Source organism: Lissotriton vulgaris, chromosome 5, assembly GCF_964263255.1.
Source record: "Lissotriton vulgaris chromosome 5, aLisVul1.2, whole genome shotgun sequence".
Taxonomy (NCBI): Eukaryota; Metazoa; Chordata; class Amphibia; order Caudata; family Salamandridae; genus Lissotriton; species Lissotriton vulgaris.
The window spans coordinates 583,020,398-583,042,171 of NC_141693.1; positions in this window are offsets into that span (position 1 = coordinate 583,020,398).

A 21,774-nucleotide genomic window follows, 5' to 3' on the forward strand; every position below is an offset into this window, starting at 1 on the left:
GTAAGAATGAGGATTATAAAATACAGGCCCAGGAACTGAGTGAGAAACTGAGAAACAGAGATTACACTGAGAAAACCATCTCTAAATGCAAAAAAAGAGCAAGCAACCAACCAGGAGACTGCTTACTACAGATCCACCCAAAAGAACAAATACCAAACATAACCACCTCTGTGACCACATTTTTCCCTTCGACCTATGAAGTACAAAAACTGGTAAATAAAAATTGGCATATACTCAATACTGGGAGATTCGACTGGCCAAAACCAAGGTTTGCCAATAGGAGAACAAAAAATCTAAAAGATGTGTTGGTACATACACGGCCTAGAAAAAATAAACTATCAGCAGAAACAAGAGATGTATCGATGACACCCATAACAGGGCATTACCCTTGTGGAAATTGTGTAGCATGTAAAACAACCAGAGCTTCTTAAACATTACAACTATCAGAAACCCTATTATGGACACAAAGACAGCATACCAATTGTAATTCAACCCATGTTATTTACATGGTAAGCTGTCCGTGCATGAAGAAATATATAGGGATGACTTGTCGAAAAGTTAAAACAAGAATTGGGGAACACAGAAGCAATATAAGATTGCAGAAGAACACCACGAAACTATGTGCTTACTTCATTGAAAGGAACCACTCCTGTGACGATCTACACTGGACAGTAATAGAAATGTTAACTGATAAATCACAGAACCCTGAGAAAATACTCTATGAGAAGGAACAGAGGTGGGTGAATCGACTCAAAACTTACCAACAAGGTCTCAATGATAATGTCCCTTGGCATCAATTTGCCAAATAACTACCCTACCAATAATGATCTAAACAGGTTCAATTGCATAAACAGTCACAGAAAAGGAAAACATCTATTGCACCCTATATTGGAACTGTTTATGATCCACAACCTCATGCCAACATTGATTAATAAAGAAACCATCTCTTATTCCTTATGAGACTTTTGTCCCCCATTACTGATTCCATGACACAATGAGCAGGTTCGAAAAACTGTGTGCCTCAAATCCCCTTTCAATAGAAATCCGATAATTTTCTGTCAATTACGGATTAATAATGTAGCAGTTTCAAAACATCACATAAGTCTACTGTCCACAGGAGTTAAAATAACAGCACATAAAGTTATTTAGAAACGCACCTATAACGTTACAGCCCCTTTAAATAGAAGCTCAACTCGTAAGCTTCAACTTCCGGGGGCAGAGTCAGCACAAGTCGGTGAAGGACGCACCACACGGGTAATGGCGTGTTCCATCTCTTCTCTCCATATCGGTAAGAGGCAATATCTATATTTCTAATGACCCACCCCTTGTATTCAGCTCTGCGCTCTAAGAAGCGATATCCCCCGCTGAAGTTTGACACTCCTACAATACAGGTAAGATTCGTTATCCTTACCTCACCACCGTATTACATGCACTCTGAGTAGCACCAGCTTCCTTGTAAACAATCGACTATGAGGCAGTCTTCTTTCTGGTAGACCCCCCTCCGCCCATCTTTCCTGATAGAAAGGCTTAGAGTTTTAGGCGGAATGAGAACATAAATACAACGATAACAATTGTAAACAATTGTTTGTCAAGCTGTTGTAGATAAGATCTCGTTCTCCCAGTTTGTTATGACCTGATGTGAACCGAAAGAAAATCGATAAACACGAGGCTGAATATAGAGGGCTAGTACCATATACCCAATAAACACAGTCACAGCTATTGATAATGGTAGAGTACAATCTGCACGACATTCAATGTGGTAATATAAGAATCGGTAATATGCTGTTACAAACAGAGGGCCAACTATTTACACAGCCTTAATGAACTCCCATGAGAAGATACTATTTACAGAGACTTAACCCACACATTTATCCCATGCCTAATCATCTTCCTTTGTCTTTCAAATTTAATATACCAGCACTAATAAGCAGCTGGAGTTGTGAAAAGAGGTTACTCTTTCTCCTTGACGATATCCTGCACCAAAAACACTATATCAGTTGAATAATTCTCTGTACTGTTGTGTGCCTCTCTCAATTATATTACAGATTGTGGAGAGTGAGTTTCCATTACTGAGGACCAGAAAAGGTACACTCAAAGTTGACTGCACGAATTGTGTAAGTGAAATACCTATATGTATGTAAGTCCTGACGAAAGCTCTATAGACCCTGTGGGGCCAAAAGGAGCTGAAACATGTCGACAAATCCATTGAAATACTAGAAAGATCCAGTAACTCGATCTTGTTATAGTATTAATTCATTTTAAGCCAATTGAATCTCACCTCACAATAAAACACAAGGGTGACCTTCTCTTCTTTAAATATTTTTTCATGAACTCTTGAAACGTTTTTTTCATCATTTGGTGTGGGCAACCCATATATCTCTGGACACTGCACTCTATACCAGAGGGCCTGTGGATGAGGCTGGCACCAAGCACATATTGGAACGCCCAATGATAACTGCCACAACATCAATGTGGGGCGGATGAAACATATATACCGCTGTTTCCGATTAAACATTGAGTTTTTGAGGACGTTTCAATTTCTAACCACTGGTTTAGATCTGTTACAAGTATCCTTTTTCTTTTTATTCATATATGTTATCATAACTGTTGTTATTGTCTTTCTGTGCCCCATGCCTTCCCAAAGACATTTTCGTGGTAAAGGCATGGGTGGTAAAGGCATATTAGTTGTACATTTTCTCGTTGTAAATGCATGCGTGGTAACAATACATGCATTGTACTGACGGCCCTGTGAAGGCATACATGGTAATTAATTGAATGGTTTCATAATATAACACTCCCCATTCTCCCTGAGAGCAATTCTCCTATCAATTTCTTCAACAGTACTTGGCCTCAAGATGAATCAATAGGAACCCACATAGAATGGTTAAGTTGCAAGTTAATTGAAAAACAAAAAAAACTAAAGTGTTGTATGAATCATAAAGCTCCAAAACACAATTTTTTTTAAAGATAAACTGATAGAGGCAAAGTCCGCCTACAAAAATACAGGTGGGACCAAAAAAGGGAGGCTAGCAACAACATATACATCAAACTGCTGCACGACCGCACTGCCAACAAACACAAGAATTTTTGGAAAATCGCCAACAACCTAAGCGACCCGTCTAAAACACAATCCGTTTTTAACATACAAGAAGCGTACTACTATGAATACCTCTCATGCCACTTTGGCCAACCTTACAGTATGCTGCACATGGATAAGATTGCAATACACCAAGTAACATCCTCACCAGAGTCTCAAACTCCATCAAAGCAACACAGGCCTCTAACCCTCTGCACCTGTAGCAGCAATCCAGCACCAGCTTTCAAGAAGCCGCTGAGACAGAACCAGAGAGCCAAATGGCATTCCAACAGCCATCTTTAAGGAGGACAAATCGTTCTGGGAAACTAATTTGGGGCCAGTATACAAGAGCATAATCACTCTAAGTACCATCCCCTTCTTGTGGAAAGGCTCTAACATGTCTCCATTCTAAAAAGGTGGCATCAACTCTGATCCCACCAATAGCAACTCAGAGCGCTCCTGGATGTTGGATTTAAAATACTTTGCGATTTGCCTCCTTGAAGAGCTATCATCCTTGGCTGCGAGAGTTGCTTGATCCCAAATAATCAAACAGGGTTTGCCAAAGACATGGGAACTACATCCAACTTGATGGCTCTATCCTTGCTGTTCAACCTACACAGTAAAATCAACTCGCCCCTCTACGTATGCTTTATAGACTATAAGGCAGTGTTTGATTGAGTGGAAAGAGGAAACCTTTAGAGTAAACTTGCCAGTTGGAAAATACCTCACCCATTACTGCAATCTCTGAATCTACTCCATACCGACACGTGGGTCAGAATAAAGTTAGGCGACAGTGCCCAGCTATATAGAAAGATCCGTTCCCAGCAAGGATTAAGGCAAGGGTATGTACTAGCTCCCCCTCTTTTCTAAGTGGATCTCTATGCAAGCCTCGCCCAGGCAAACTCACATGCCCCAAAGTTGGGTAACACCTTGCTGCCCTGTGTAATGTACACAGATGACTTTGTTTTGCTTAGCTATAGGAGTGTTGCCCTTCACAGGCTTCTGAATGCCACAGCCTCATACTCCAGCACAAATGCAAAGACAACCCCCTCACCACAGCCTTCAAATGTCTACAATTGTCAATAGCAACATCAACATTCACACCTCTTCTGAAAATAACACAGTCCAAATTAATCCTAACCATAGCCTATGGCAATAAAGCTCTAAGAGGCAGATACACCACTCATTCGGAGAAAATCCTCACAAGGAACATTCATTAAAATCTGCTTAAGAATGTCAACAATGGAACCCTGAATAGTCATCTCGGTGAAAACATTTTAAGCAGAAACCACTCTCCGTCCAGATCCTATTTTTCGTGCTCACTAACTAGAGACGTTCTATGCTATATATCCGTCTGCACAAAGTCCCATTGAGCAAAAAAAAAAAATTTAATTTTCCCTGAGACTTCATCGTGTTACACTATGGATATCTTTAAAATGTTTTTCATTTATGTAGATATGTGTCATCAGTTGTAAATATCCAGTCACCAGTCACGACCTGTATCCCTTATGTATTCACAGTCCATGTGTTTTGTGTATTTTGGACAGTACATTTTGAATCATTGCTTAATTCAAATCCTTGAAAAGGCTCAATACTAAAGATTGACTTTTTCATCGTTCGTGTATGTGGTCAGTGTTTATTAGTACATGTATCTATCATATGTGGGATATATGATGACATCCATTGATTAAGTACCACATTCAATTGATATGCCTTTTCCGACCGAACCATTGTTTTTTTGTTTAATTCACTAACTACTCTCGGCTTAGCTAAAGAATGGGATTTAATTATCAACTACTCACTAGTAAAGGCCACTGTAATCAAAAGAATCAAGAGTAACTAATTACTGGCAGGCAAAAAAGTGTTTACGTGGAGGCGGCATGTCTGGCTTAATATTGCATGCTATGATAAATGAGCAGCTCAGCTGTATCTAGGCGAATCGAGAAAAGCACAAACCAAAACAACTTTTCTGAAATATCGTCTGGGATGCCTACCATAATTTTTGTACTTGCCACCCTGGAAATGCACCACCAGTACAGAGGTCTGTCAACTCTGCGCAAACTCCCTGAAACCATGGTTCACTAAATCGGTATTTTCAAAGCAAATGTGGTGGATCGAAAAAACATTTTAGGACCAGCTTTTAACCAGAAGGGGTTAGGACCATCATAGCTTGCTTCAATTCTTTAGATATTCAGCTTATTGCAGACTAAAGAAATACATAATAAAACTGGATAGGAAAATAAATCAGCTAACTGACCGTACGACATCTGGATAGTTTCAGGTACTTTATTTTTTTCTCTGCACAAGTCCATTTTAGCCGGGACACCCTATTCCGAACAAAACAGGAGCATAAAAGGTCAGTAGTCAATAGGAGGAAGCACATGAAAGCAGGACTCACATCACAACCCCATTTGCCTAAGATCCTGATCTCACTGCCACTTTATTAACAGTTCTTTTACTGTCAAACACCTGAACTTTCTTGCAGTCCTCATTTGTAAGATTAGATTGACGTGTCTTCACTTCAACCAAGCCAGGATAACAGCACATCATACACTTTTACATAGATTAAACTGTCCAGGCTGCCCAAAGGAGACAGCCTTTTTACGGTCAACTTGTCTACTTAACCAGAAAGTTGGCACCGGCCTTCAAGCCGTGGCATTAAAGCATTTTATTGTATCCATTAGATTTTATACATTGCTGCTATCTAAACAAAGAATTGCACTTTCAATATCACGCGCACAATAAAACACTCACTCCACCTCACTTTTGACACCCCTCATTCCCCACTGGGCCCAAAAATATCCAAACATAGGTTATGTTGTCGAAGGCATAGACTTTTATTCACATCAAATCATATAAATCTACACAACCACTACGGGAGTAAAGTACTACTTGGATCGATATCATGAACCACAATAGCAGACTTTTTGCGACATCCACATGTCAAAGGCAGTAAGGCATTAGGCATAACATTATAATTGATTTCAGGTTCGCCATACACATGTACTTAAATTTGTTGGCCGACTTGGCCAACCCACTCTGCTGCGCACATTGTGCCGGCAGGCCCCAACCCGCTACAGCAAACATTGAATTGCTTGAAATACTTGTCACCGCATAGCGCACCGACCCACCGAGGTACCTGAATACAGACAGCCTGCCAAAGAGTCCACACAGTCCATACGTCGCGGATAGGGCAGTAGAGACAGGACCACCGGCAGGTCAGTCCACTCCCCACGCCTACCCTTGGCAGTAGAGTCCAGGACTACCAGCAGGTCAGTCCCCTCCCTGCCTATCCACCGCACAGTTCCATCCTACCCCCTTTACCTGGCGCTGGCTGCGCTCGGCAATAGCCCCCCGTACAGTGTGGATAAAGATCGCCATCCCCTAGGCAGACAAATGTACCCCATCCTCATGAAACAAATCCCTCATTCCGGGATGTAGCAATTTGTGTCTAATAGTACGCATGAAGGGCTTTTGCTAGAAATGCTTTTTATGGAATGGTTCAACTTCTTTACTGATTCGTTCATGACTTTAGCGGAACACCACCAGCCCAGGCCATTCGCGGAATCACTTCCAACCACAATAATGCTGCCTTTGAACTGAATGTACCAGAAAATGATTGGGAAAATTTCACTGCATGTCCGACTCCTTCACCATCAGGGGAGAAGCACATACTTATTGTGACCACCACTGTGCACAGTGTACCAGCAGGCCCCACCTTGCAACAACTATTCCCATGCTCCACTCAGGGGCATCCCTGCTCCTTCTTAGAGGGAATGTACAAGAAATGATTGTGACAACTTAACCACATGTCAATATCTTTCTTGCAACAACCAGTCACATGCTCCACTCAGGGCATCACTGCTCCTTCTTAGAGAAAATGTACAGGAAATGATTGTGACAACTTCACCCCATGTCAATATCTTCCACCATCCCGGAGGTGGGGGGGGGCACCACACACCGCATTGGCCCACAGGCCGGTGCTTACTCTGTCAGTGGAAGCCCGTGCTGACCACTAAAGGTATTCATGAGGACCAGCACTTATATTTTTCAGTGTGCGTCTCAGCAGCAGGAATCTGGGCGCCTGCCCTCCCTCTTTTGCAATGTAAGCACTGCCACCAGGATACCTATTCCCAGGTGTAATCCCTCACACCTGGCAAGCTTGTACCGGAGGTGGGAGGGTAACACACCCCTTACCTACTCCTGAGTTTGACCGGCTTCCCAGCCAACAACCTCGGCCTTCATAATAGACCATGGGGGCTCCACTCCCTACTGCGTTCTTATTGGCTCCTTTTATCAGGAATGTTAACTTGCTGGTAAATCATGCACTTCGACAACTGAGCATGTGCACGTTAACATCACTGAAATAGCAAGACAGTTGCACCGGAACTGAAGCGAGATATGTATAGACAACCTCTATTATCCTGGCCGCAAGCAGCACAATCTCCCCACTTATGAAGGTTGCTATGCTTTTTGCAAAGGGTGAAGAGTGGTATCATACTATGAACTTACACTATATTCCTGGAGTCAAGCACATGGAATATATTAAGGTACTCTTATACATTGCGCCAGCATTACGCTACGCTCCTGGGGGTGTACTCAGCTTTATTTTTAACTGTATGACAAGCCTTCTAAATAGAGCGCCATAAACATATGACGTATTCAATAAAGCATCCGCTATACCGTTATTGGTTACAGGCGTTCTAGCCACCCCACCTGCACAGCTCTGTGAACTCAGTAAATCCCGCCAAAAGACCCACCAGAAAAATAGGAAAATAAGAGAAATGTTAAAATTCATGAAACTCATTATTCCAGGGTTGCAAGGATTGCCACTGCTCTGAGCCCTAACTCAGCCCTTGGCTTAACAGCTTATACATTGCTAATTACGAATGTGAATGAGCAAATCAGTTATCTAAACGGATAGTTACTGATATATTGTTACTTGCCTCCCCTCCTGGCCTCTCGTCTGGCAGAAACATACTTGTAAAGTCGATTCCCAGCATTGGATAAGAGGACCTATTTGAAGGTAAAAGCAGAGAGTTGATCCGCAAATGACGGCGGACCATATTGAAGCTGGTCTTGAAGACATCCATACAAATAATTAAGTTTGGGTTTTTTGTTAGATTAACCTTCACGAATTTTCACAGAGTGACAAGACATTGGTCCTAAAGAATGCTACGAATTTACATCATTTAGCAGAAACATGTTGACCTAGTCAGATAGGGAACATCCTTATCCCTATTGTTACACTGTTTTTAATTCCATCCATTAGGGATTTCGAATAAAGATTATTCTCCCCATAATAGGTGGTTTTAACACACACATTTTGATATTATTTAGCACTCTGCCCCTCACTCACATATCACATTGAGTAGAAAACACCTCATGCTCCTCTTCTAAGGGAGAGTTTTAGCCCACACTCTGCACCTTGCGGGCACTATGTGCAAGAGGGAACCCAATGATGAAGCAAATGCCCTTTGTCTTGCTTTAAGTTCACCTTTTTTGTATCTTTTTTATTCTTGTGCAACCATCCGGATACCTTTGGGAGAATTACCATTTTTTGCATGGCAGTCCCTGGATAGGAAGACAGACTATCTGCCACGCCGTGAGGGAAATGGCCATACACCCCTGGGCGCTGGTGCACACGCGGGGAGAACAACGTGAGGACTTCATACCCTAGCAGCCCGGTGCACGTCACACCACACTCGCCCCTGGCGGCTTGATAAGAGCGCTGTTGACCTCCTGCACTGCGGGATGCCCAAGGTCCAGCAGAGCTCACCTGACACCTGCCGTGAGGGGAACGGCTACCTTTTATCCTTGCCCAGCCTCGCCGTGAGGGGAACAGCTATCTTGCACATCTGTCCGCCATGCCGTGAGGGAAACAGCCAGATATCCCTGGGCGCTGGGTGCACTCACAGGGAGAACAAAGTGAGGACTACATCCCCCAGCAGCCCCGCACATGTCACGCTGCCCTCGCGCCTGGAGGCGTGATAAGAGCGCCTTTGACCTCCTGCACCGCGGGATGCATGCGGGCATGCCCGGGCCAAGTGTGGGCCCATCTGCACCCATCAGAGACAGGAAGAGGCTGGGCTGGGTCACCCCCCTTGGCTGCTTCATCTGGATCCTCCACTCTTGGGACTTGGCAAAGGAGCAGGCCCTCTGAGTACTTGGAGGGCAAGGCGGTGAGATTCAACCCTTATACCCCACTTTCAGTTTATATCAATCATCTGCCCCTGTGACTATCGATTTAACCACCATTCCCAATACCTGTGCAGACCCCATAATTAGAGGAGGCAACCTAAGGCAGGGCAGACTTGAAGAACTTGCAAAATGTGGTTCCTTAAACTATTTTAATGAGAGTTAACGGTTAAGAACCAGACGGCACATTTTTTTGACTCTTTGTTTTCCAGATATTTTAGCCATAAAGGTTTTTTTATGGGATTTCATGGTCTTTTGACACTGTCAAAATCCCTATTGTTAAAATATTCTAGGTTTTAGCTGGTTTCAAATCTATTAGTTCACAGCATTGAACGCCTCCTGCGTTTAATACTTAGCCAGATGTCCGTTACAAGGTCATTTATCCATGGCACTCTAGCCACCCCTGTGTAGATTCAAACTGTAGCTTGTTATACATCTGTATTTCTGCATTTGCACTTTGCTTTCTGCGCTCTTGCACTTTGAGACATGCACATTTGCACATACATCCTACACTGTGCACTTTTCGATTGAGCACTTGTGCACCTTGCTTATTGCGTTTGTTGGTCCCCAATCTCTATTTCCATTCCTCCCGCCTTGATTAAACCAGTAGTGACCCACAACATCACCTTCCATACACAAGGTAAACCCCAAAAATGAAGGACAATGGGCAAATGCATGTGTGTTGAAAAGAAACAACAGGCAGCCCCCAAGTCAAAAACCAATGCCCAACCGACATCTATAGAAAGCATGTTAGAAAAGGCAATAGGAGCGGTGGCAACTGAAATAGAATGGACAGAGAGATGATTATCTCTAACCCCTAATTTGGAATTCCCTCTGGTCGATTTAGACACCTCGCCAACTACAGGAACCATCCCATTTGATACGTCCAGGGGCCAAATATTCATAGTTGAAGCAGCCAATTCTGAGCAATCAAGGGTAGAACTACCCTCGAAGTCTGCCACAAAAGGGGGACCCAAAACTCAAACAAAAACAATGGCAAGGAGGAAGAAGGCCACGGGAGAGAAGATAGATGACAGGAACACTGGGTTGGGAGGTATTGTAAGTAGCCTGGAAACAGTTATTGAACAGCCAGTCTGGGTCACAAAGTTAATGGTGGATCTGCAAATCCAAGTAAGGGCTGTAGTAAAGTACGAGCTTCAAACACTTGTAGAAAGGGTTGACAATCTAACCTCACAGCTTATTGACTGGACAAGCAATAGGGGGGCAGCTGTTGAGAATGCTGGGCTCGACACTGGACCCAAAGATCTACCCATCCCCAACATCACTAGGACCATTCCAACCCTTAAACGCAATGATCGCCCGGCTACCCTCGCACCAAATCTAGAGAGACAACAACCTATAGCTCGCAGCAGAGCTAACAGTAATAGATACCCCTCCCTAACTGAGAGTAGAGCAAACCCAACGACTCCACATGGACACCCCACTAGGCAATGGCAGCCAAACAAACAATGAGTGAGGGTAGTCTCTAACTACAGTATGGAAGCAAACAAAGAAAATCCCCCCTACCAGTTATTAACCTCCCACCTGCCTCAACCCCATATGTTCCTATTCTCACTGGTATCCCTGAGCTTGGAGCAGGTCAAAATGAACCACACCAAGATCTAAAAAACAAATGCATGCACTGGTTAGCTAACCACGGACACTTTAGGTACGAAAACGCAGGAGAAATCCTCAACACATAGAGTGGGTTGGCTAGGATGGAGACCTAAGGATATGCATGGAGACTGTATAGTGATTAATTTCAGAAATCCCAATGTTGCAAATACATTTTAAGTAGAGATGATGGGAGACCTATGGGTACTATCAGAGCTCTGCCACTGGGTTATTTTTATCCACCAGAGAGATCACACCTAGATAGAAGGCAACACGAGTGGGATTGGAGACTGAAAAACAAAAGTCACAACTATGGAGCTCTGGATCCTCACTGGTACAGATTTCCAATCTACAATATAGCTACAATAAATAGATTCAGCAGTTTAGATGGAGTAGATTAACTAGTCAAAACTCTTGCCACAGGCCCCGAGGTACCCCAAGCGGGATTGGTCAAAATCAAAGGGAATGTAGGGCTCCACTCGGTGTGAGGGGATGGAGTAACCTGTGGGAGCATGAGCGGCTTCTCAGCAGATAACCACAAGGGCCACAATACAACCCTGAACACCAACCACCTGCCTATACAGTGCTGCAGGTCTGCCAGAGCTGACTCTGGGTCCTGTGGAACCTTGCTCCCAATCACCACTGCAGTTTCCACCAAATCCCACGCCCCAGATAGCCTAAAGTTGCGAGTCCTCTCCTGGAACATAGCGGGGTTAAACTCTAAGATAGATACCCCTGAATGGGGTCAATCCATTGACCAACATGAGATCTGTTAGTTCCAGGAAACATGGGCAAGGGGGCAGTCAAAAAACTGGGTTTTGCCAGATTCAACATTCCCGCAGTAATAGACGGAAAAGGTAGACCCTGAGGTGGACTAAGCACATGGCATGGGTGGGTGTTCACCTAGGCTGTTCAGCTTTAAAGATCGAAACATCCTCAAACGACATTTTGTGTGTCCTCCACCACATCCCACCCAAGACCACTATAGCCCTAATAAATGTGTATTCGAGACCTGTCAGCCTGGATCAGGAGTCAAAAACACTTCAAGAACTAATGTCCTTTCAAGCAACCATCTCTGACAACTATATAGTGATTATAGGAGGGGACTTTAATTGCAGTTTGAGCTACTAGATGGCACGTATTGGGCTATCCCAAAGACTGCCTGTCCTTCAGTCAAAATCTGGTCCCCTGTGTTGATTCAAGTGAATTGCCTCACTCTAAAATATTCTTTAAGGGCCTGCAATGGAAGAACAATGTCTAACACGTCCAGCAACTTCACTTTTATTAGAAACGGGACAGGTTCTCTACTGGATTATATTTTAATTGACTCTAAATCATGGCACAGGGTATCTGACTTTCAGGTCATGACATGGCACGACAGTGATCATAACGCCCTTGTACTGGAACTACACGAGCCATACCCAGGGAGTGCCACTGGGACACTCTCTCCAACTGGCGACAGGTTGTCTCTTCAATATTGCAGGAAGAGGGGGCGCTGGGTGGACATAGTCCTGTCACATGAGAAGAGAACAGGGAGTTAGAGAATGAGGCGGGAGGAAGAGAACAGCAGATTAGCATGGGAGAAGAGAACAGGGAGTTAAAGAAGGAGGTGGGTGGAAGAGAGCAGCCGATCAGCACAGGTGAAGAGTACATGGATATAAAGAAGGAGGTGGGGTGGAAGAGAGCAGCAGTTCAGCACAGGAGAAGACAACAGGGAGTTAAGGTAGGAAGCAGGTGGAAGAGAACAACATATTAGCACAGGAGAAGAGAACAGGGAGTGAGAGAAGGAGGCGGGGTGAAAGAGAATAGCAGATCAGCACAGTTGAAGAGAAGCGAACAGGGAGTTAAAGAAGGAGTTGGGGTGGGCGAAAGCAGCAGATCAGCACAGGAGAAGATAACAGGGACTTAAAGAAGGAGGTGATTGGAAGAGAACAGCATATCACACAGGAGAAGAGAAGAGACCAGGGAGTTAAAGAAGGAGGTATGGGGGATAAGAGTAGCAGATCAGCACAGGAGAAGAGACCAGGGAGTTAAAGAAGGAGGCGGTGGAAGAGAGCAGCAGATTTGCACAGGAGAAGTGAACAGGGAGTTAAATAAGGAGGCGGTGTAGAAGAGAGCAGCAGATCAGCACAGCAAAAGAGAACAGGGAGTTAAAGAATGAGGCGGGTGGAAGAGAGCAGCAGATCAGCACAGGAGAAGAGAAGAGAACAGGGAGCTAGAGAAGAAGGCGTGTGGAAGAGTGCATCAGATAAGCACAGCAGAAGAGAAGAGGGAGTTAAAGAAGGAGGTGGATTGGAAGAGAACATCAGATCAGCACCGGAGAAGAGAAAAGGGAGTTAGAGAAGGAGGCGGTTGGAAGATAGCAGAAAGATCATCACAGGAGAAGAGAACAGGGAGTTAGAGAATGAGGCGGGAGGAAGAGAACAGCAGATCAGCATGGGAGAAGAGAACGGGGAGTTAGAGAAGGAGGAAGGGAACAGCAGATCAGCACAGGAGAAGAGAAGAGTACAGGGAGCTAGAGAAGAAGGCGTGTGGAAGAGTGCATCAGATAAGCACAGCAGAAGAGAAGAGGGAGTTAAAGAAGGAGGTGGATTGGAAGAGAACATCAGATCAGCACCGGAGAAGAGAAAAGGGAGTTAGAGAAGGAGGCGGTTGGAAGATAGCAGCAAGATCATCACAGGAGAAGAGAACAGGGAGTTAGAGAATGAGGCGGGAGGAAGAGAACAGCAGATCAGCCTGGGAGAAGAGAACGGGGAGTTAGAGAAGGAGGAAGGGAACAGCAGATCAGCACAGGAGAAAAACCAGAGATAAAGAAGGAGGTGGGTGGAAGAGAGCAGCAGTTCAGCACGGGAGAAGAGAACAGGGAGTTAAGGAAGGAAGTGGGTTGAAGAGAACAATATATTAGCACAGGAGAAGAGAACAGGGAGTTATAGGAGGAGGCGAAGTGAAAGAGCACAGCAGATCAGCACAGTAGAAGAGAAGCTAACAGGAGTTAAAGAAGGAGTTGGGGGTCGGACGAAAGGAGCAGATCAGCACAGGAGAAGATAACAGGGACTTAAAGAAGGAGGCGGTGGAGGAGAACAGCAGATCAGCACAGCAGAAGAGAAGAGACCAGAGAGTTAAAGGAGGTATGGGGGATGAAAGCAGCAGATCAGCACAGGAGAAGAGACCAGGGAGTTAAAGAAGGGGGCAGTGGAAGAGAGCAGCAAATTTGCACAGGAGAAGCAAACAGGGAGTTAAAGAAGGAGGCAGTGTGGAAGAGAGCATCAGATCAGCACAGCAAAAGAGAACAGGGAGTTAAAGAATGAGGCGGTGGAAGAGAGCAGCAGATCAGCACAGGAGAAGAGAAGAGAACAGGGAGCTAGAGAAGAAGGCAGGTGGAAGAGAGCATCAGATCAGTACAGCAGAAGAGAACAGGGAGTTAAAGAAGGAGGTGGGGTGGAAGAGAGCAGCAGAACAGCACAGGAGAAGAGAACAGGGAGGTAGAGAAGGAAGTGGGGTGGAAGAAAACAGCAGATCAGCATGAGAGAAGAGAACAGGGAGTTAACGAAGGAGGTGGGTGGATGAGAGCAGCAGATCAGCACAGGAGAAGAGAACAGGGAGATAAAAATGGAGGTGGGGTGGAAGAGAACAGCAGATCGGCACAGGAGTAGAGAACTAGGAGTTACAGAAGGAGGCGGTGGAAAAGAACAGCAGATCAGTACAGAAGAAGATAACAGGGAGTTAGAGAAGGAGGTGGGGTGAAAGAGAACATCAGATCGGCACTGGAGAAGAGAAAAGGGAGTTAGAGAAGGAGGTGGATTGAAGAGAGCAAAAAGATCATCACAGGAGAAAGCAACAAGGAGTTAGAGAATGAGGGGGGTGGAAGCACAGGAGAAGAGAACAGGGACTTAGGAAAGGGGGTGGGTTGAAGAGAGCAGCAGATCAGCATGGGAGAACAGAACAGGGAGTTAAAGAAGGAGGCAGTGGAAGAGAATGGCGGGGCAGCGACAGCCTTTGAAGTCTGATGCCGAGGCAGAGACAAATGGTGGTGCGCGATGTGCACACGGGGGTCGGGGGAGCGGCAACCTTTGAAGTCTGATGCGAGTCACAGACAAATGGTGGTGTGACGTGGCTGGCGATGGTGTGTACGTGCATAGCTCACATGAACTGTGCGTGATCCGCAAGTTTGGTAGAGTTTTTGAAGTGCTTACTATAATTCTCGCCTATCTATTCCTGCGGGATAGAATAGTCGAAACCTAAAAAACTGAGGATGGGGATGAGAGTTCATGATTAAATGAGTTTATGCTGGTTGTGATTTTTTAAAACAGCAGTCCGAGCACTGAGGCCAAAAATTGTATGGGTAGGGGCTTCAAATAATTGATGTAGTCTTAGGCAGAAAGGGTACTGTGGTGCACTGGTATTCAGATGGTTTGTGATTCGTGGTGGGCATGCTGGGCACGGAGGGAGACAGGTTTGCAGGAGATATGTGTGGGGAGCTGCGCTTCCTGGGGATTGAAGATGGGTGTTGTGGTGCTTTGTGACGGGCTTGGACCGTGGTTGGGCATGCTATGTTGATTCTAGAGGGTAGGTGCCGGTGGGTAGCGGTGAAGTGGTGGGGGCTGCTGCTGGAGCATCGGCTTGGTAGTAATGCATTTGGTGGTTGGATGCAGGAGCGGATGGGCCCTGTGTTCAAAACTGCCATTGTTGGAGCTGGGGAATAATGTTTAGATCTTGGCGTGGCTCAACAACATCCGGTGATCCTGGGCAGAGTATTATGTCAAGTCAAGTCAAGAGATTTATATAGCGCGCAACATACCCAGAGGGTCTCAAGGCGCTTGAAGGAGGGTGGGGAATTACTTCTCGAATATCCACGTTTTAAGTTGCTTTCTGAATGCTAGGTGGTTCTGAGTGATGCGAAGGTGAGTGGGAAGTGAGTTCCAGGTTTTAGCTGCCAAGTAGGAGAAGGATCTCCCTCCCATGGTGGTTTTGTTGATGCGAGGTACAGTGGCAAGGGCTTGGTTTGAGGATCGTAGCTGGCGGGAGGGGGTGTAGAAGGACAGTCGTGTGTTGAGGCATTCGGGTCCAATTTCGTAAAGTGCTTTGTGTGCGTGGGTTAGGAGACGGAAAGTAATCCTCTTATTGACGGGAAGCCAGTGGAGGTTTTTCAGGTGCCCAGAGATGTGTTCTTTACGCGGGATGTCTAATATGAGCCTGGCTGAAGCGTTCTGGATGCGTTGGAGTTTTTTCTGGAGTTTTGCAGTGGTGCCGGCGTATAAGGTGTTTCCGTAGTCCAGGCGGCTCGTGACCAGTGCGTGGGTGACTGTTTTTCTAGTTTCGGTGGGGATCCAACAAAATGTTTTTTTGAGCATGCGAAGAATGTTGAAGCAAGATGAAGAAACGGCGTTGACTTGTCTGTTCATCGAGAGTGAGGAATCTAGGATGACTCCCAGGTTCCGTGCGTGGTCGGTTGGGATGGGTGCTTTTCCAAGGGCCTCTGGCCACCAAGAGTCGTCCCAGGCGGAGGGGGAGGTGCCTAGGATGAGGACTTCTGTTTTGTCTGAGTTCAGTTTCAGACGGCTGAGCTTCATCCATTCGGCTACTTCTTTCATTCCTTCATGCAGGTTGGTTTTGGCAGTGTTAGGGTCTCTGGTGAGAGATAGGATCAGTTGAGTGTCATCGGCGTAGGAGATGATGTTGAGGTTGTGTTGGCGTGCGATGGTCGCGAGGGGGCTCATGTATACGTTGAAGAGGGTGGGGCTGAGTGAAGATCCTTGTGGTACGCCGCAGATGACTTCATTGGCCTCTGACTTGAATGGTGGAAGGCGGACTCTCTGGGTTCTTCCGGTGAGGAACGAGGTGATCCATTTTAGTGCTTTTCCTTGGATTCCGACGTTTCTGAGGCGCTGTAGAAGGGTGCTATGACAGACTGTGTCGAAGGCTGCGGAGAGGTCGAGGAGGATGAGGGCGACTGTGTCTCCATTGTCCAGTAGAGTTCGAATGTCGTCTGTTGCTGCGATGAGGGCGGTTTCAGTGCTGTGTTTGGCTCGAAAGCCGGACTGTGAGGAGTCGAGGGATTTGTTGGTTTCGAGGAAGGCGGCGAGCTGGTTGTTGACCGCTTTCTCGATGACTTTGGCCGGGAATGGAAGGAGAGAGATAGGGCGGTAGTTTTTGAGTTCGGAGGGGTCAGCTGTGGGTTTCTTCAGAAGGGCGCTGAGTTCGGCGTGTTTCCAACTTTCCGGGAAGGTTGCGGAGTTGAGGAAGCAATTGATGACGTCTCGGAGGTGTGGTGCTATAATGGAGTCTGCTTTGTTAAAGATGTGGTGAGGGCATGGGTCTGTGGGGGATCCTGAGTGGATAGAGTTCATCAGATGGATGGTGTCTTCAGTGGAGATTGGGTTCCAGTCATTGAGGATGTTCAAGGGGGGTGGGGGTCCTGCAGAGGGTTGGGTGGGTTGGTCTTCGGGTCGGTTGTCGAAGCTGTTGTGGATGTCTGCAATTTTGTTGTGTAAGAATGAGGCTAGGGAGTCGCAGGGGGCTTGAGAGGGGGTGATGTCGTTGGAGTTGGCTGAGGGGTTGGTAAATTCCTTGACGATGTTGAATAATTCCTTGCTGTTGTGGGCGTTGCTATCTAGTCGGTCCTTGAAAGCGGCTTTCTTGGCATTCCGGATCAGTTGGTGGTGTATGCGGGTGGCGTTTTTGAAGGCGTCCTTGGTGCTGGTGTTTGGGTCTTTTTTCCAGGCCTTCTCAAGGGAGCGACAGAGTTTCTTGGATTTCTTAAGATCATCGTTGAACCAGGAGGCCTTCTTGCTGCCTAGTTTGATTTGTCGTTTTTTCAGTGGTGCTAGGATGTCGGCATTGTTGGATAACCATTGGGTGAAGTTAGTGGCTGCTTGGTCGGGGTTTGAGGAGTGGGCGGGGGGGTATTGAAAAAGCGATGAGGAGATCTGGTCGATGGTGACTTTGTTCCAGTTTCTTCGCAGAGTGGGTTGGGGATGGTTGTTGGAAGTGGACTTGTTGTAGGTAAAGTGAACGCAGCTGTGGTCGGTCCAGAGGAGAGCTGTGGTGTGATTGAAGGAGACATGTTTGCTGGAGGTGAAGATAGGGTCGAGTGTGTGACCTGCGATGTGGGTGGGGGTAGTGACAAGTTGTTTGAGTCCGAGGTTGGCGAGGTTGTCCAAGAGGGAGGTGGTGTTGCGGTCGTTGTTCTTTTCAAGGTGAAAGTTGAGGTCTTGAGACCACAGTTTCGAAAAAAAGTGTGAGCTATTGGTATTATAAATGACAATTTTTTTTAATATGTGCTGGCTTTGAAAATATATAAATTAATAGCACTGTTATTCACAAAGCCAATAGCTTACACTTTCCTAACGCGAGTCCTATTGGCTATGGCAATGCTTGTTGGTAGCAAGCAAGGACATTGCTGTTGTGGTGCTGAGTGATGCTGTTGTAGTGCTGAGTGATGCTGTTGTCGTTGGGCTGAGTGATGTGGTGGTGTATTAGAGTGATGTGTGGTGTCCCAGAGTGATGTGGTTGTGTCCCAGAGTAATGTGGTGGTGTCCCAGAGTGATGTGGTGGTGTCCCAAACTGATGTGGTGGTGTCCCTGAGTGATGTGGTGGTGCCCCTTAGTGATCCCCCTGAGTGATGTGGTAGTGTCCCTGAGTGATGTGGTGGTGTCCCAGAGTGATGTGGTGGTGTCCCAGAGTGATGTGGTGGTGTCCCAGACTGATGTTGTGGTATCCCAGAGTGATATGGTGGTGTCCCAGAGTGATATGGTTGTGTCCCTGAGTGATTTAGTGGTGGTGTGAGGTGTGCAGCAGTGTGAGGCGTGCAGCAGTGTGAGTCTTGCAGCAGTGTGAGGCCTGCAGTAGTGTGTGGCATGCTGCAGTGTGTGGCGTGCAGTAGTGTGTGTTGTGCAGCAGTGTGAGGCATGCAGCAGTGTGTGGCATGCAGCAGTGTGTGGCGTGCAGCAGTGTGAGGCATGCAGCAATGTGTGGCATGCAGCAGTGTGTGGCATGCAGCAGTGTGAGGCGTGCAGCCTTGTGGCGTGCAGCGTGCAGCTGTGTATGTTGTGCAGCAGTGTGCGGCATGCAGCAGTGCGCGGCGTGCAGCAGTGTGTGGCGTGCAGCAGTGTGAGGCATGCAGCAGTGTGAGGTGTGTAGCAGTGTGAGGTGTGCAGCAGTGTGAGGCATGCAGCAGTGTGAGGCATGCAGCAGTGTGAGGCGTGCAGCAGTGTGTGGTGTGCAGCAGTGCATGGCGTACAGCAGTGTGTGGCGTGCAGCAGTGCAAGGCGTTCAGCAGTTCGAGGCGTGCAGCAGTGTGTGGCATGCAGCAGTGTGTGGCGTGCAGTAGTGTGAGGCGTGCAGCAGTGTGAGGCGTGCAGTAGTGTGTGACGCGCAGCAGTGTGTGGTGCGCAGCAGTGTGTGAGTTGCAGCAGTGTGAGGTAAGCATGGGCGAATTTTGCAAATCTGGCGTTCGCGAAATTTTGCGAATTTGCGAACTCGCAATCCGCAAAATCTGCGAATTCCCGCGAATTTGCGGATTTATTTTTTCGTGTTCGCAAGGGTTTCTGCCAGTTCGCGAGGATTTGGTACTAGTTCGCAATTGCGAACTTACTTGTCGGCTCGCAACGGTCGCGACTATGTTGTTTCTACGTCTGGTTCATCATCACAGCCTCCCAGCACCCTCTGTTTCACCACTGCCACCCTCTCTTTGACCCATGCCACCCTCTGTTACATCAATGCCACCCTCTGGTTCATCATCACTGTAGAAGATGGGGGGAAAAGCAAGCACACCTGCCCTGCTTCAACTGACATGAATTAATGTGGGGTTAGTTTATTAACAACACCTGCCCTGCCCCAACTGACAATAATGAATTAGGGGCTAATTAATGTGTCACTGAATTTGAAGTTCCAGCCTGGCACCTGCTTGTTTGCTCCCTTAGCTGTAAATCAGGACCTTTGTGGCATACAGTTACGGTCAGAGCAGGGTCACACAATAGTTGCAAGTAGGCAACCAAATTCTGGAGGGCCCCCTCAGGAAGCACAACAGGGAATCGTTACAAATCATGAGATTGACCTTTTGCACCTGCTCATTTGTTTTGCTTTTGCAAAAATCGTTTTTCGGTAATTTCGCGCTATTCGCGCGGCGTCGTGCGAAACCGACCGCGGAAGCCGCCAATTTGTGCGAATGAGCTTTATATTTTTTTGCGGCTTGTTGTTTCGTGAGGTTTTTTGCAGTATTCGCGAGCCGCTTGCAGCGCAACACGCGAATTTACCCCAAGGTCGAGTACGGGCGCGGCCATTTTGTTTGCGTGACGTATTTCCGTTTCGGCCCGCTATGTATAATCTCGCGAAGTAAGCGCATTGCGAGTACAAGTTCGCATGCGATCGCGAGGAAAATCGCGTGCGAACTTACTTTCGCGCTCGTGAACGGGCGGCCATCTTGTTTTTCATGCATTTCCTGTGTCTGGGCATGGTGTTTATCCTCTTGCTATCTTTGCCATCCTTTGCTTGTTTTCAGTTTTTTTTCGAACGATTTTGCTTCTTATCTATCCCTCTCTTTTCCTAGCTGTATATTTTTGTCTTTTCCGCTATTTTTGTTTACTTTTAAACTACTTTTTTAAACTCTTTTCTTTTCTTCTTCCCTATCCTATTCTTTCTTAATTTTCTACTTCCTACCTTACCTGCCCAGACCATGGTGAAGCCAGGCGCCGTGAAGCTGCCCAGGCACTTGAGGGCCACAGCGGCGGCGGGGAGGAGGAGTCCTGGACCCTGTGCCAGGACAGCATGTGGGCGATTGAGGGGGGAGCAGGTGACGCGACGGGAGATCTTCAGCCCGGAGGAACTGGGCGCGCTGGTCTACTTCGTCCAGCGCCGCCTGCCCAGGACCATCGCGGGTGGCGGCAGGATCGCGGCCGGCAGCTACAACATCCGGGAGCGCCGGAAGCGGTGGCAGAAGGTGTGCTGGGCCATGTCCCAACTCTCCGGGGTCCAGCGCAACCACAGCCAGGCCACCCACCGCTGGACAGACCTCCTGGACCGGGAGCGCGACCTTCTGGACCAGCTCGGCTTGGAGATCCCCGGGCTTGGTGAGTAGTAGTAGCTATTTCATCACTCACTACTATGTTTTCTCCTGCTCTGTGCTGTTGTATTGCAAATATTAGTTTTTTACATGGAGCAAGCCAATAATGCTGCTGACGATTACATTGTAGTTAAATTATATTTCAAAATCTTCTGTGCATTTCAGGTGCACTGCTCTCCTTCTCAGTGGCGTTGCTACTATGCATATTTGTTTTCTATTTTGTGGTCTCATTGGCCTGAGTAACTATTATGTATGAGTGTACTTTACAGAACTGCGTAATGCTAGACACCGGGGGGAAGATTACATTTACAAGCCCCTTGCACCACGTTTACGTTGCCTTGCGTGACGCAACAGCGGCGTAAACGTGGCGCATCCCTGCGAGTCATTTACAGCGTGACGCATCTAGGGAGATGCGTCACGTTATAAAGCCATGGGCCTGCGCCACAATGGGTGCGTTCCTAGTACGCAGGGTGGGCGGTCCGGCGGCTGTGCACCTCGCAAAAGTACCTGCGTGAAATCTACAAGATTTAACGCAGGCACTTCTGCGACGCTGCTACGTCAATTCAATTCCTTATGCCTGCTTGAAGCAGGCGTAAGGACTGACACAGCATGTTAAGTATTGGGTGGCCATGAGCATTACTGGAGTTGCATTGCGTTGGCGACGTGACTCCAGCGATGTGCCGCTCTTACGTGCTGAGATGCGTCACGCAAGTGCCTACCCTTGCGCCAGGGCGCGTCGCATTGTAAATGAGGCGCATCTGCCGTGTCGCAAGGGTAGTTTTGCGTGACGCATTTGATCTGGCGCATCTCTGGAGATGCGCCAGAA